Genomic DNA, 17,317 nt, shown 5'->3' on the forward strand with positions numbered 1-17,317 from the left:
GTTTGGGCAATGAGTGGCAGGAACCCACTGGGTTAGGGGAGCAGAAGTTAAAATGGGAGGAAAACCAGAATGTGGTTCAGTGAGTTTGAGCACAAGTGGTTGAAGAAGGGAGCCATTCCTATCCTGTCCTCTCCTCAAATCTGGTGATCCTGAAGAGAAAAAAAGATGAGCATCCTGTGGGTAGTTATTGTTTCCCTTCTTTGTTAGACTGAGTCCTGGTAAATGGTGTAGAAATGCACCCTATTGGTCTCTGTGTGATGATTTCTCTCCTCAAGCACACAAATCACAAACGCCATGTCCTCCTTTACCTACCCTCAACTCAGCTGGCACCTGATGTTAGATGTGCGCCTGGGCACGTCCTGGGTGTGTCTCTATTGGGTGTAACCATGTGGAGCCTGGCATAGGCTCCATTGCAACAACCCACCTCTGATGGGAAGAGGGGTCATTGGACACATTCTGGGTCTTAGGTTCAGTCTTGCCATCACAAACTCGGTGCAATTCTCTAGCCTAGGCTGTAATTGCAACACATTGAGCACAGCCTCCTCTCCCCTCCCATCCACTTCTCTCCCCTCCCATCTCTTCTCTCCCCTCCCATCTCTTCTCTCCCCTCCCATCTCTTCTCCCCTCCCCTCCTCTTTTCTTCTCTCCCCTCCTCTCTCCTTCTCTCTCTTCCTCCTCTTTCTCCTCTCTCCTCCTCCTCCTCCTCTCCCTCCTGTCCTTCCTGTCCCCTCCTCCCCCCACCTCTCTCCTCCTCTCCCTCTTCTTCCCCCTCTTCCCTCTTCTTCCCTTGTTTCTTCTCCTCTCCCCTCCTCTCCCCTCCTCTCCCCTCCTCTCCCCTCCTCTCCCCTCCTCTCCCCTCCTCTCCCCTCCTCTCCCCTCCTCTCTCTTCCTCCTCCTCTCCCCTCCTCTCCCCTCCTCTCCCCTCTTCTCCCCTCTTCTCCCCTCCTCTCCCCTCTTCTCCCCTCCTCTCCCTTCCTCTCCCTTCCTCTCCCTTCCTCTACCCTCCTTTCCCCTCCTCTCCCCTCTTCTCCCCTCCTCTCCCTTCCTCTCCCTTCCTCTACCCTCCTTTCCCCTCCTCTCCCCTCCTTTCCTCTCCCCTTCTCTTCCCTCCTCGCCTCTACTTTCCTCTCCCTTCCTCTCTTCTCCCTTCTCCCCTCCTCTCCCTTCCTCTACCCTGTTCTCCCCTCCTCTTCCCTACTCTCATCCTCACTCCTACCCTCTTCCTTCTCTACTCCCTTCCCCACAGTATAGGATTTTACAAGAGGAGTCAGAAGGTATTTTGGGTTCAAGTCACTAGGATTGTTTTGTTATGTTTGGGACCATACTCAGCAACGCTCAGGGATTGCTCTGCACTCAGGATATACTAGCAATGTTTTGGGGGACCATATGTGATGCTGGGGATCAAACCTGGGTCAATGTCTACAAAGCAAGCACTCAGCCTACTGTACTAATGTTCTGGCCCCATATCTCTAGGATATAAACTGCAACAAAGTTCTAAATGTTGGGGGGAGTTGGCAATCAGAAAAAGGAATGTGGCAGATAGCTGAGGCCTATACAGATGTAATGCTAGAGCAACTATCCTTCCCCTGGCCATGGCCTTCCATTAAGCCCAGGGTCTGGCATCAAGGACTTCATTGAGCCAAGATAAAGATCAAGGTTGGGGGGATGTCTTTTCTGTCACTCATACCCCAGTAAACTGAAGCCCTCAAAGGCTCACCTAAAATTGAGCACTAGTTACTTCCTATGCAACCCTTAGGCATGGGTTGTGATGATTTTACCTTCTCTACTTACTCATGAGAAACTTAGGAGCTATGGTGGTAGATAAAGGCATGGGAAAAAGATAATGGAAGCAACCATGAAGGATGGGTGCACAGATATGGCTGAGAGGGCAGAGAGCAAGCAGAAGTCCACCTGCTTTTTCTCCTTTCCACTTAGAGGGTCTTTGCATCCACATGGATAACTTTCATCTACCATCTTGGGGGAGTTGAGGGTAGCTTGGTGACCAATCTGGTAACCAAAGAGGTCTCTTGCTTTTTACTAGAGATGATACATTGCTGTAGGATGTAAATAATCAACTTGCTTGAAAAGGCAAAGAGGGTAGGGGATGGGCCTGAAAAGGACCAGAAAAAATGAATGGAAGGTAGAGATTGAGATAAATAACATTGGTTGGTAGAGGAACAAGAAACTAAAAATCATGCACTAAAACCTCCCCTAAAGCAAAAAAGGGCAAAGATGGGGAAATGAGGTAGGGGTTAGGGAACCTGGGTGGCTAGGTCAGAAAAAAACAGCTTATAGAGTGAGATGGTGGAGTGACAACACAGCAGGTAGGGCATTTGGCTTGCATTTGGCCCACACCGGTTTAATCCTGGGCATACCATATGGTCTCCGGAGGCTGCTAGGAGTAATCCCTGAGCACCACCAAGTGTAGTTCAAAAGAAAAAAAAAAAAAAAACGGGGCAAAACGGGGCCGGAGAGATAGCATGGAGGTAAAGCATTTGCCTTGTATGCAGAAGGATGGTGGTTCGAATCGCGGCATCCCATATGATCTCCTGAGCCTGCCAGGAGCGATTTCTTAGCCAGGAGTAACTCCTGAGCGTTGCCAGGTGTGACCCAAAAACCAAAAAAACCTACAAAGGAAAAGAGAAAGTCCTCTTGGCACAGGACAACAAATATAAAAGGAAAAAGGACTGGGGAGATAGTACGGGGGTTAAGGCATTTGCCCAACCACACCCTGTTTGATCCACAATGCCACATGTTTCCCTAAGTACCCCTAATGCCAATGATCATGCCTTCATGGTCACTAGAACTGAAAAGTTCAAGAACCATCACATCCTTAGGTCTTTGAACTCTTGGGTCTTGGGTTCAGTCTTGCCATCACAAGCTCTGTGCAATTCTCTAGCCCAGACAAGACTTGCAGCACATTGAGCACAGGTCTCCTTTCTCCTCTTCTCTCCTTTTGATCTGATTGGCCTAAAATAATCAGAAATGGTCCCCAAGGCCCTTCAGCATTGCTGGGGAGGAATCACTGTTTAAAACATTTTTGTTGTTGTTTATTGAGCCACATCCAGTGACACTCAGAGTTACTCCTGGCTATGCGCTCAGAAATCGCTCCTGGCTCTGGGGACCATATGGGACACCAGGGATTGAACCAAAGTCCATCTTGGGCCAGCCAGGTGCAAGGCAAATAAATGCCCTATCACTGTGCTATCTCTCCGGCTTCTAAAAATATTTTTTAAAGAAGCACAGAAAGATGGATATGAAATAGGGGAAAGTCAGAAAGTAGTTACAAAATTCAATATTCTGGAGGCACTAAAGAAGGTGCATATTTAAGCCTGAGATGAATAAACAAATGCTAGCTTATAAGAAAGCAAATAGGAAAGATCACAGAAATCCACTAGAGGGGAAGGAATATTCTAAAAGGGAGCACAAGGGTGTGTGTCAAGAGAAAACTAAGAGACTGGAGGTGAAAAGGATCTAGAGGTTTATCAAAAGGAAACACAAGAATATGGGAGAGAAATTCTAAAGAATACACAGCTTGAGAAGTGTGTAGGGCAAGGGTCACAATTTAAGGCTCCCAGACACTAGGAAGCAAAAATGACCATGGCAAAGGAAAGGTTTATTTGAGGAGAATGAGATGGCAGCATGATGGCAGAGTCAAGAGGATGAATCAGAGAATGATGAAAAGCATGCCAAGGCAGGTATCAGAGTGAAGGCAGATCCAGGAAAGCGGCTGTAAGAAGCATGATCAGGGCAATTTACCCTGAATCCACAGTGTGCACTGGTGAGCTGAGGGCTCCTCTCTTCCAAACCTCAGATGAAGAAAAAGATCACTAGAAGAAGATCACTGAGGTCTAAGCTAATATGTGCTCCCTGAAGCCCCTTCAGTAATTATATTTCTCATCTCAACAGAGATAATCTAACTCCTTTAAAAATAGTTAAAAATTAAGTTGTATATTGAGGAATGAAGGAGCAGAACCAGCTGGAGCCAATTGCACCAACCTATGTTTGGGAGGTAAAACATTATGGAAATGGTCCAGGTCGGTGACAGTGTTTTTAGTTTTAGGGCCATATCCAGTGATATTCTGGGACTACTCCTGGTGCTACACTCAGGAATCACTCCTGAAAGATTTTGGTTACGTATGAGTTGAGTTTCAGCCATATAGTATTTCAACACCCATCCTGAACACTTTTTGAATAGTGATTTAAACTAGATGACAATTCTCCTCACCAATATTATCATATGGAACTACCTTTTCCTCGCCACCCCAAAGAATTTATATATATTATATGTAATTGTATGATATATATATGTATGTATGTATGTATGTATAAGGCTACTATGGCAAGACTTATTCTTTCAGAATTCTTTATTTTTAAAACACTATATTTTGGGGCCGGAGAGATTGCATGGAGGTAAGGCATTTGCCTTTCATGCAGAAGGTCATTGGTTCAAATCCCGGCGTCCCATATGGTCCCCCGAGCCTGCCAGGAGCCATTTCTGAGCATAGAGCCAGGAGTAACCCCTGAGTGCTGTCGTGTGTGACCCCCACCAAAAAAAACCCCCCCAAAACAAAACTATATTTTACCTAAATGTTCATGAACCTTTCTTAGTTTCTTCTAGAAATTCATAAGAATGATGCATTAGGACCGGAGAGATAGCATAGTGGTGGGGCATTTGCCTTGCATGCTGAAGAACAATGGTTCGAATCCCAGTATCCCATATGGTCCCCCTAGCTTGCCGGGGGCAATTTCTGAGCATAGAGCCAGGAGTAACCTCTAAGAACTGCCAGGTGTGACCCCCCCAAAAAACAAAAAACAAACAAAATGATGCATTAGCGATCTCTCGTTTCTAGAAACTATCTCTAAATATTAGTATAATTGTCTCTTAAATTTTAGAGACCATCATACTTCTCAAGAAAAAATATAAGATTATTAAAATTCTGTTTGACTCCTATTTGAGATTTTAAGCAAAGCTATATTTTGTGTTTATATTACATTTATATGGTACTTCTTGTCTGGAGAGGTTAAAATAAAAGTTTAGAGACTGTATTCTATTTTGGGGCGTTTGATTTTTGCCTTGAGGAGTCTAATTTTTCCATTCATTCTGTTCCACTTTAGAATTTATAATTGTCATGACTGATGTTCATATGTTGGTCTCTAGATGTTCTTTCTTATGTTCTTCTGGACTTTACACTTTGAGACTTAATTTGGAATTACAAGGCATAGAGTAATATTACCATTTTTCTAGCTTTTATAAAATTCTAGTTTGAGATAACATTATACTCTTTTGGATGGTTGGAGTATTCCCTCATTACACTATTCTGGGAACTGTATAGCCAAAGGTTTTATTTTTGAGAATTCCTCATTCCTCTACTTAAAGTTAGCCTGGGCTCTGTGCTCTGGTTTTGATTTTGCATGAGAGGACAAAGTCTCTTCTATTGGAAACCTCTTCTCTCTTAGATTACAAGGAAAGCTCATTTTACACATCTTCTCCAAAGTCTCACTGTCAGGACCCTCTGGATAGATAGATAACTGCAAACTCAGAGTTTTGCAGCTGGCCAGGGTAAAATTCTTTCTGGTTGATACGCACCACCCATCATCCAATTAAAACTTGCACTATAACAGTTATGCCACTAGGTGGCACTCTAACACCAGTTTCAGTGCGTCCTTTAAACAGCGCATGCTGAACTTTCCTCCAAAATGTTTTTGTTTTGTTTTGTTTTGTTTTGTTTTGTTTTTGGGTCACACCCTTGGCGCTCAGGGGTTACTTCTCTCTCTGCACTCAGAAATTGCTCCTGGCACACTCTGGGGACCCTACGAGATGCAGGGAATCAAACCTAGGTTGGCTAAGTGAAGAAAAACGTCCTATTGCTGTGCTATTGCTCTGGCCCCTGCTTTTTATTTTTCCATTAAGAATTTTTTTTTACTGAAACAAAATTGTTTTTATTGTAAAAAAAATGTACTTGTATGTGATGGAGATAAGAGAGAGAAACACGAGTTTAATGGAGAATCTGGGCTTCTCTGGAGAGGAAAAATTTGAAAGGCTCTTTACATTTAAATTGTTTGGGGGTAGAGAGCGGTTGTGCAGATAAAACAGAGAATGTTGTATTACATTTGAAATGTGTTTTATATACAATTATTAAAAATAAGTATGCTTCTTCAATATTTAGGTATCCTCTATTTTCATTTCTTTTTTTTTTTTTTTTTTTTTTTTTTTTTGGTTTTTGAGTCACACCCGGCGGTGCTCAGGGGTTACTCCTGGCTGTCTGCTCAGAAATAGCTCCTGGCAGGCACGGGGGACCATATGGGACACCGGGATTCGAACCAACCACCTTTGGTCCTGGATCAGCTGCTTGCAAGGCAAACGCCGCTGTGCTATCTCTCTGGGCCCTCTATTTTCATTTCATTTGATAAATTTGGGTATTGTGTTTTCCTAAGGACACCAAAGTAACTTTGTGATCAAACTGATATAGGCAAACATTTTGCTTTATATTTATGTAATCAAACAGAACAGTTTTGCAATTAAACAGAAATACACCAGGCATGTTGACTAATATCTCTAACTGTTTTATAGCAGTGCAGATCAGCACAAAACTGGATTCATTGCTGGCATTTTAATCTTTTCCTTTTAGCCATTAGAACCCTTCGTATAGATTCCATAGTTCTCTAAAAAAATAAAAATTACTAGGGATCAGAGAGATAGTACAGTGGGTAAGGCACTTGCCTTGCATGTAGCTGACCCAAGTTCAATGCCCAGCACTCCATATGTTTCCCTGAATCCTACAGGATTACAGACACAGGAGTAAAATCTCAATACAGCCAGTGTGGCCCTATAACAACAACAACAAAATGTTTTCCTGTTCTAAAACCTAGACTATTTCTATTATAATTTATGTTCCTGAAAGGGAAATGGTTTATATTAGTTATTATCTTTGTCTATGAGATCGTTAGTTAGACTTTGTATTTAAATATATCTTAGCATTATTTGCTTAAGTGGAACAAATAATTTTTATTTTTAAATTTCTTATTTTTTAATTAAAAAATGGTGGGGCACACCCAGAAGTGCTCAGGACTTATTCTTGCCTGTGTGTTCAGAAATCACTGCCAGCAGTATTTGTGGGACCATAGGCAGTGAGGACTAAACCTGCATCAGCGGCATGCCAAGGAAGCATCTTGCCCACTGCACTATCTCTTTGGCCTGCAGCCCACATCTTAAACAGTCTTAATAAAGAGTAAGTCCTATTTCCTAGGAGTGAGGCTTCATTCCCAGGAAAACAAGATATTAGGCTACATTTTCCAGGAAAAAGAAGAACAACTCTTCTTTTATTTTAGAGGCAGAATCAAGGAGACTTGGGTGTTTTTTTTTTTTTTATTTGTAATTTGGCTTATATTATTCTATTCTTAAATGTTATCATTTAAAAAATGTTATCATTTGAAATTGATAACAAAGTCTGCCGGGATAGGACAGAAATTTGCTGTCTTAGGGTGGGGATTTACAGCGCCTATTACAAACCTAAGTAGATGTGAAGATAAACAAGTCTTTGCAGTTTTCAGGGAACTGGAATCTCAATCAGGAATGGCCACTCGAGGGCAGGGTAGCCAGAAAAGTGTCCTGAAGCACACAACAAGGAGGTGGAGCCAGTTGTGCTGGGGCTGAGAACGCTTGGGATCTCAAGATTTATCAGGGAGAGAAATACTGAAGCAGCGAAGGCCTGGGAGCAAGACCATCTCTCCAGCATAACTGCTCTGCTTGAGGTCAGGAAACTGTGCAATACTGCATAAACTGCGCATATATTAGCATCAAGGCAAATGTCCTTGGGACAGACTCATGCAAGCATCAACAGAGTTCACTGAAAATGCTGCAGAAGGAAAGGAGGCAGTGAGATATACAAAAAATAGTTTGGAAATATAGATAAGAAAGTGCCGGACGAAGAAGGGCTAGTGTGATAGTGTAGTAGATAAAGTGTTTGCCTTGCAAGTGACCAACTGGGTTTGATCCTATGCAACCCACACGGTCCCCTGAGGACCCCAAGAGTAATTTCTGAATGCAGAGTCAGAAGTAAACAATGCCTAAGCACCACTAGACATGACTTAAAACAACACACACAATAATACTGAAAGAGGAGATGAATGGGAAGGGCTAAAAGCCCAACTGGGTCAGGAGATCTGCAGAGGAGGCAGAGATTAGACAATTGTGTAAATATCTGAGCAATTATCCCAACTGGCAGAGGACATTGCAGTAGTTCTGACACTCGAAACAGATCTAAAAATAAGTCTCTGTGTGGTTTTATGTTTCCATTTGACCTTTGTGCATGGTGTTAGATGGAGGTCTGAGTTCACTTTTTTACATGTGGCTGACCAATTGTCCCAATGCCACTTGTTAAAGAGGCTTTTCTTCCTCCATTTTGTGTTTCTTTCCCCTTTATGAAAAAATAATTGTATTTCTGAGGAACATTCTCTGATTACTCAAGTCTATTTCATTGATCTAAGGGTCTATATGAATTCTAATACCATGATGTTTTTGGTTTTTTTTTTTTTTTTGGTTTTTGGGCCACACCCGGCATTGCTCAGGGGTTACTCCTGGCTGTCTGCTCAGAAATAGCTCCTGGTAGGCACAGGGGACCATATGGGACACCGGGATTCGAACCAACCACCTTTGGTCCTGGATCGGCTGCTTGCAAGGCAAACGCCGCTGTGCTATCTCGCCGGGCCCTAATACCATGATGTTTTAATGACTATTGCTTTGTAATACAATTTGAAGTTGGGAAAAGTGACACCTCACATTTTTTCTCCTAAGTGATGCTTTAGCTATTTGTGGGTGTTTATTGTTCCAAATGAATTTCAGGAGTGCTTGACCCACTTTTTTGAAGAATATCATGGGTATCTTTTGAGGAATTGCATTCAATCTGTACAACACTTTGGGGAGTATTTCTATTTTAATGATGCCATTTTAATAATACTCTCTTTTTTTTTTTTTTTTTTTTTTTTTTTTTTGGTTTTTGGGTCACACCCGGTGACGCTCAGGGGTTACTCCTGGCTATGCGCTCAGAAGTCGCTCCTGGCTTGGGGGACCATATGGGACGCCGGGGGATCGAACCGCGGTCCGTCTCCTAGGCTAGCGCAGGTAAGGCAGGCACCTTACCTCGAGCGCCACCGCCCGGCCCCTTAATAATACTCTCAATCCATGAATAGAGGTGAAGGACCTAGCAAAGTTTTCTACAAAAAAAAAACTACAAAACCCAGCTTCAAGAAATAAGAGAGGACACAAGGAAATGGAGAAACATATCCTGCTCATGGATTGGGAAGAAGCTTTTGCACCTCAAAGAAAGTAGTGCCTAGGATACAAAAGCCACTCACAAAATGGGAAAAACTATTCACCCATTACCATTCAGATAAGAGACTAATTTCAAAAATATACAAGGTACTGATAGAACTTAACAAGTAAAAAACATCTATCCCAATCAAAAAATGGGAGAAGAAATGAACAGACACTCCTCAAAGAAGAAATACGAATGGCCAAAAGACACATGAAAAAACACTCCATATCACTAATCATCAGGGAGATGCACATCAAACAACTATGAGGTACCATCTCATGCCACAGAGACTGGTACACATCACAAAGAACAAGAACAATCAGTGTTGGCCTGGATGTGAGGAGAAAAAAACTCTCATTCACTGCTGGTTGGAATGACATCTCATCCAGCCTAGACAATATGGAGATTCCTTAAAAAACTGGAAACTGAGCTCCCATATGATCCAGTTATACCATTCCTAGCGATATATCCTAGGAACACAAAAAATACAATTCAAAAATCCCTTCTTCATATCTATATTCATTGCAATGCTATTTACAGTAGACAGAATCTGGAAATAACCAAGATGTCCTTCAATAGAAGAATGGCTAAAGAAATTGTGGTACATATCCACAATAAAATTATGCAGCTGTCAGGAGAGATGTAGTCACAAATTTTTCCTATACATGAATATATATGGAATCTATTGTGTTGAGTCAAATAAGTCAAAGGAAGAGTGATAGACACAAAATAGTCTTACTTATCTATGGGATAATTTTTGAGGGGTCACACTCAGTGATGCTCAGGGGTTACTTCTGGCTCTGAGCTCAGAAATTGCTCCTGGCTTGGGGAACCATATGAGATGCCGGGGGATCAAATCATGGTCCTTTATAGGCAACCACATGCAAGGCAAATGCTGTACCACTGCACCACCACTTTGGCCCCATCATCTATGGGTTTTAAGAAAAATAAAATACATTATTGTAATAATACCCAAAGACAATAGAGATGAGGGCTGGAAGGAATGGCTCACTATTTGAAGCTCACTACAAAGAGTGGTGAGTGCAGTTAGAGAAAAAACTAATTTGACAACTATGGTGACAATGTTAATGAATGAGAGAAGTAGGATGCCTGTCTCATACAGGCAGGGATGGGGTGGGGAAAAAGGAGAATGGGGACATTGGTATGGGAATGTTGCTCTGGTGAAGGGGTGTGTTCTTTTTATGACTAAAATCATGTTTGTATTCAAGGTGTATTCAAGTAAAGAGATTTACTTATTTTTACTTATTTTTAAAAAAGCCTTGTAAACTGAATCTTAATAACATTTTCTAATAAAAATTAAAAGATAGTTTGAGAAGAGACAGTTCAGTTTGAGTTGGTTCTCACTGAGAAATTGCCCATAAAGAGGCTAGTTGTAGATCAACCAAGATGCAAGGCCTTTCAGTATCCAAGAATAAGAAGTACAGTTTCAAATAGTTAGGGGTGGAGAAAACATGGACAATCCATGTGTACAAAAGGTTATGTGGGTGGGGATAAGGGACTTTTCACTGAGCACAAGAGCGGAGCCCAGGCATCAAGAAACAGAATTTGCAAAATCAAACACAGAACCTGGTCATTCAGTTTTCACATTTTATTGCGTAGACTCATTATATCCATGAAGGTGACTCAAGAACCTCTTCTTGTCCCCATTTTATCATCTAACATGGAATGTCCACCCTCAGAGATTTCATGATCCTTCCCGGTGCCTTCTGACCTTCTGATTCTCTGTGATTTCTTCAATCAACTTCTAGCCTGTGAGTCTCTCCACAGGGTATCCTTGCTCCTGCTGCCTACAGTGACTTAGACTGTCTTTTGAGTGAGTCCCCTCTGAGTTCCCAAATTAAGCAATATTGAGTGTCTCCAAATAATTCAATTTGCCTACTTGGCTATTGCACCTGGGTACTTATGATTCACTCTACTTTAACTTCTATACTGCTTCTTGACTTCTTAATTATTTGAATGTGAGTAATTATGCCCAGTGAATAGAAATAAAATGTCAGCAGCACCTAAGTGAAGAGCTTTTGTCAAATATTTGAAAAGACTTTTACATATTACATCTCCTCGGTTTGCGATGTGAAACCCCCTCCAAATTTCCCCCTTATTTCTTTTCTTTGTTAATAATAATATTGTTTCATGGAACCTCTTAGGAGAAATTCTGCTCCCTTGAGACATTAAAAGTGTTACTCACACGATCTTTGAAGTTCTTTTCTCTCCAGAGTGAATGACCCTTCTAATCCCCACCCCAAGTTGACACAGAATGCATCCTTGACTGGGCAGAGAGCCCCACCCTGGATTGTATCTTCTGCATAGTTTTTCCTCCCAGAGGCCATTTGCTTCTGTAAGGGCTCTGGCTTCTTTTGCTGGACCTGTGGATTCTTGCAGAACTCCCCTAACAAAATACTGTTGCATAATCTGTCACTTTTTCTCAGAAGCTAAATACTCTCTCCTGTGTCTGTGAAGTCCTGGAGCTATGACCATGCCTAGAACTTCTGTCTCACTAAGAACAATCAACTCCATCTGCTTTCCTCCCAGCTTTCCATTTGCATTGCTCACAGCTGCATGGACACTCTGAAAGGATCAGTAAAGTGCCAGGAAAATATGGATCTACCCTGTATGCTTGCAGGGAACTTTGTGGGCCAGACAAGGAACCCGCCCTGCAGCAGGCTCTGCCTTGGGCCTATGACTAATTCCCCAAGCAGCAGGGCTCAGCAGTCACTCCCTGCCTCACCAGCTGGGGAAGTTTATAAAACACATGAACCTTACTCCTTTCTGCCACACATTCTCTGTTCACCTGTTCACAGGCCACACAGAAAGAATAAACAGTCTTTTCCACTCACCTGAGCCATCTTCATGTTCATAGCCCCATGGCCTAATAGCCATGTTCTCTGAGAATTCTGCAGACTAAGTGAGCACTTGGCTGGTCCTAATCCCATAAGCAGGCTAGTGAGAAATGTCCACTCTATAGCTGTCATGTAAAAGGGGTGAGTTGGAAGAAGTGGGCTCAAACTGATGAAATGTTTGAAGTCTATTGGAAGCACATAACTGGGATTTTTAGCTATTTCTCCTGAGCTCACTTGCTCATAACCTTTAGCCCCTCTGCACACCTGAGTTGAGTCAAACAATTATATTAAGCAACAGAGCATGAGCTTCAGTAGTCACACAGCTGTTGAGTCATGTTTAGAGTTGATTACAACTCTAAGGTCACTCTAAATCAGGGGTCCTCAAACTTGTTAAACAGGGGGCCAGTTCACTGTCCCTCAGACCATTGGAAGGTCTGACTATAGTAAAAACAAAACTTATGAACAAATTCTTATGCACACTGCATATAATTTTGCAATGAAAAAACAAAACAGATACAAATACAATATGTGGCCCGCGTGCCATAGTTTGAGAAAATGATAGCGCCAGATCACTACTAGCCGTATATATTTGTAGAGAGGGTTAAAAAAACCATAAAAGAATAGTATATGTCTCAAGGGTGAGTCTTGTGGGGGGTGGATGGATTATCTCTATAAAGAAGTGAATCAAAATACATGCTTTCAAATTAACAAGACATTATGTTGAGAACTGATTCACTAAATACTTAAATGCATCAGATTATTGTGGATAGAAAGGAAACATTGGGTCCACAGGGTAATCAATGTGCATAAAAGGAAGCAAAGTTTTCTTTTTGCACTCCGGTATAGTTTGATTTCAGAACCAAGAATATTGAGTGGTGCTTGTCTTTATTGCTGTAGTGCTCACTGGATATTTAATTTGATATTTTTTTCTGTATTGTTGTGGTGTTTCAATTACCTTTTTCATGTCCTCTCTCAAACTGAGGTTGAAAGCCTCTAGATTAAGGACTCTGCCCATTTTCAGCTTATTTGATTTTTTTCTATTTTTTTCTATTTTCTTAAATTTTTTTACCCCATTCTATTGCTTTTCTTTCCTTCTAACAAAACCACATAACACGAATTATCTAGCTCCGCCTCTCAAATAGAGGGGGAAACAAGGGAGGGTACCAGGACCAAACAGATATATGATCATTAATAGTAAGGTAGACAAAGAGGGGACCACCTACTCTAGCAGCCGGGGGGGGGGGTGATGGTGGGGGATATGGGTTGCAGGAAGGGAATGGGGATGGGGGGAGGACAAATTTGGTGATGGGTATTCCCCTGATTCAATGTTAATATGTACCTAAAATACTACTGTGAAAGATATGTAAGCCAATATGATCAAAATAAAAATTTAAAAAATATTAATAAAAAAGGAAGCAAAGAATATAATTTCTCAGACTTTCAAAGATTTTTAAAAAAACTTTACTCCCAAAACTAATTTAAAAAAAAATCACTCCTCATTGATCAAAGATTTATTTTATCTGGACCATAAATATAGAAATTTAAGACAGAAAACAAAACAGGAAAAATAGATACTTCTGAGCCAATCTGAAACTAAGTTGAAAAATTGATTAGATTAAAAATAGTATGGGGTGTCACCAAAGTGAAAGCAAAGAGAGTAGATCATTTGCCTTAACTCGTGGCTGAGTCATGTTTAATCCTGGCATCCCATGTAGTCCCTGAACCTGCCAGGAGTGATTTCTGAGCACAGGAGAAGCACCTGAGTTCAGCTGGGTGTGGCCTTGAAACAAAATAAACCAAACAAAAAACAATATGAGAGACCCAAACAATAGTATAGTGGATAGGGAGTTTCCCTTCACACTGGGCTGACCTTCTCATATGGTCACCTAAGCACTGCCGAGAGTGATTCCTGGGCATAGAGCATCACCAAAACAATAGCAAAAATTTATATAAATGGCCCAAACAAGCAGTGGCAAGAGAATATTAATAATGAAATTAATCATTAAGTAAAAAGATGGTGAAATATTCTGAAAGAGCTCTAAAGCTGTGTGTTTAGAAAACAAACAAACAAACAAAAACAAGGGGCTGGACTGATAGTGCAGCCGTAGGGCATTTGCTTTGCTGACTCAGGATGAACCTGGGTTCAATTCCTGACATCCCATGTGGTCTCCCAAGCCAGGAGTGATTTCTGAGAGCATAGCCAGGAGTAACACCTGAGCGTCACCGGGTGTACCCCCACGCCCCCCAAAAAAGGCTGTGTGTTTAGGTAAGAGTGATAAATGGCTATCCAAATGCCAAGAGCAAAAAGGAATTCTGTTGATAGATCAATATTACTTACTGGTCCAGGAATTTTTTTTTTTTAATTCAGGAGGTTCTAAGATGAGACCTTCATGAACATCTCCCAAAAAACCACTCCAGAGTATCACTTTTTTTTTTTTTTTTAAATATACTGTCCAGGACCAGAGAGATAGCATGGAGGTAAGGTGTTTGCCTTTCATGCAGAAGGTCGGTGGTTTGAATCCCGGCATCCCATATTGTCCCCTGTGCCTGCCAGCGGCGATTTCTGAGCATGGAGCCAGGATTGACCCCTGAGCGCTGCCAGGTGTGACCCAAAAACCAAAAAAAAAAAAAAAAAATACTGTCTATTCACACATGCCTCAAATGCATACATAGAGCTTAGTGGTCATTTTCATAATTTCCAGAAAAAAAAAAGGCCTGTGTTTCTAAGATAATGCAGATAAAGAGGGAAACCCCAATCCACAACACTGCCCAGAACAATTAATAAATGGAGTTAAATTATAGAACTCTGGAGAAGAGATAGTAGTAAGCGGATTAAATAGCAAAGTACTCTCAAAATACAGAAAATATAGTAATTTCCTTGAAGGAGAATATTCACATTAAAGGATTTTGAGGACTAAACATTTGATTTATAAGCTAATAATTTAGGGCTTAGAGGGAGATCTGTGGATTTAATAACTGACACTGCACTAACAGGAAAGTCTGAGACTGTCAAGGAGAAAACCAAGAGTAGCCTCTGAGAAATACTGCGCGGTGTCTCCAAACAAAAGACACATGAAAAATAGGGCCAGACCAATAGTACAGAGTGCCTGTCTTTGCCTTGTTTGCAGCTGGTCTGGGTTTGTATGCAGGCATCCGTACATATGGTTCCACAAACCCACCAAGAGTAATTCCCGAGCACAGAGCTGGGAGTAAGCTCTGAGCACAGCTATGTGTGACCACAAGCCCAAAACAAATAAAACCAAAACAACAAAAACACATCAAAAATCAAAAAATAAACCCAAAACCCCAAAGGACTTAAAAGACAGTAAGAAATCAAGTATCTTCTAACTTTCCAAATTGAGAGAAACCTAATAAAATATATATTGTGTCTAAAGAACAGAAACCTATTCTTTATTATTTAGTCCTTTTTTGGGGGTGGGGCACACCCAAACACGCTTAGGGGTTACTCCTGGCTCTGCATTCAGAAACTATTCCTGGCTTGGGGGACCATATGGGATGCCAGGGATCGAACCAAGGTCCATCCTGGGTCAGCCACATACAAGGCAAATGCCCTACCGCTGCGCTATCGCTTCAGCCCTTATTTAGTTAGTTCTTACAAAACTTACCTTCAAGGTTGCTTGAGAAACCTTAGGAAACAAGTAGGGAAACATTCAACTAAAAAATTATTTGCATGTATATCATTCAGGAATTAAATATTTGATCTTTCTGGTAAGATAAGGAAGATTTTACCTAGAAAGTATGAGGTTGAAATGGTTTTGTTTGAGCTATCTGGCAGCTTATTTAAATTTTTATTTGGACAGATACTTTGAATTGGAATTGCTATTATAACTATTAGTAAGAATTGTTAGTTTGCATTATATGTCTATATGTTTTCACATATTAATAGCAAGTTAGCATTGCAAAATAGTAAAAAATCTTCTTTGGACTTCTCTCAGATGCCCTATTTTGGATTATTCTGGCAGTGTCATCCAGCCTGTTTCATATAAAATAATACCTGTTTCCTCTTCATCATTATAGTGATAACATCCATACATTAAGAAGGATCATATATTTTAAGATGGATTAAAAACCAAATCAGCTATAAAATACGAAGCTGTCATGGCATATTAGTTGAATATAGAATGTTTACAAGTATGAGCTTGACCTTTGTCTACTTTTGAGTTCTACTAAATATAATAAAAAATTGACTATGCTTATCTATGAATGTCTAAGGGCTCTTGATGACAAAATTAATTAAAATGTAGTGATGCTCAGCAAATGAGAAAGGAGATAGAGAATCATATATTGCAGAGTTGGCTAGAACTTAGGAGATAAATTTGTCTGCTCCTGCATTTCACATGAAAGTAATAGACATAGACCGGCTGAATCATGGAAACATATGAACTGGAGTTTTATTCTTTTATCTTGGATACGAGGAAACTTTATCTTATACTATGTTATTGTACACTCAGAAGAAGAACCCACTGAGAAGATTCCTTCACAATCATTCAAATTAGAATACCAAATCATGATTTCCAAGTTCACTTCAACTAAGCCTAAACTTTATAGGCACAGTAAGAATGTAAGTCTGAGTGATATTTTCTCCACTTGCAAATGCCTTCCACTGCCTTCTGTAGTACAGGGAGCAAAACAAGCAGAAAACCTGCCAAAACTGTTAAGAGTTATGCAGAAACCTGTGGTTACCATATCTTTGGCCTCAACTTGGTTTTTCATGACATCAAACATAAGAAATAATTTGTTTCAAACCAAATTTACTTAGAATGAAATAAATTATCAAAAAAACCCACCCCAAAACCAAATTTACTATTGACAAGTCTAAGAAGAAAAAACTCAGAAGTGCCAAGTTTATTAGAGTGAGAGCATATTATCCTCACATCTCCATTTACATAGATCCCAGAGATACATGCACTGACCTCATACCAACAATTAAAAGAAAATCTCTAGGAATTGGAAGATAGCTTAGAGATCATCAATTGACTTCTTATCGGATATACAGATTGCTCTTCAACTTCCTATTCCAGTCAGATTCTCTTTACGACATGGTCATGACAGAAACTTGGTTCTGTCATCTCTGAATCTGTATGCTAGAAGCAGAGAATGTTTAAGTACTGGAAGTAAAGT

The sequence above is a fragment of the Suncus etruscus genome, chromosome 1 (assembly GCF_024139225.1).
Source record: "Suncus etruscus isolate mSunEtr1 chromosome 1, mSunEtr1.pri.cur, whole genome shotgun sequence".
Taxonomy (NCBI): Eukaryota; Metazoa; Chordata; class Mammalia; order Eulipotyphla; family Soricidae; genus Suncus; species Suncus etruscus.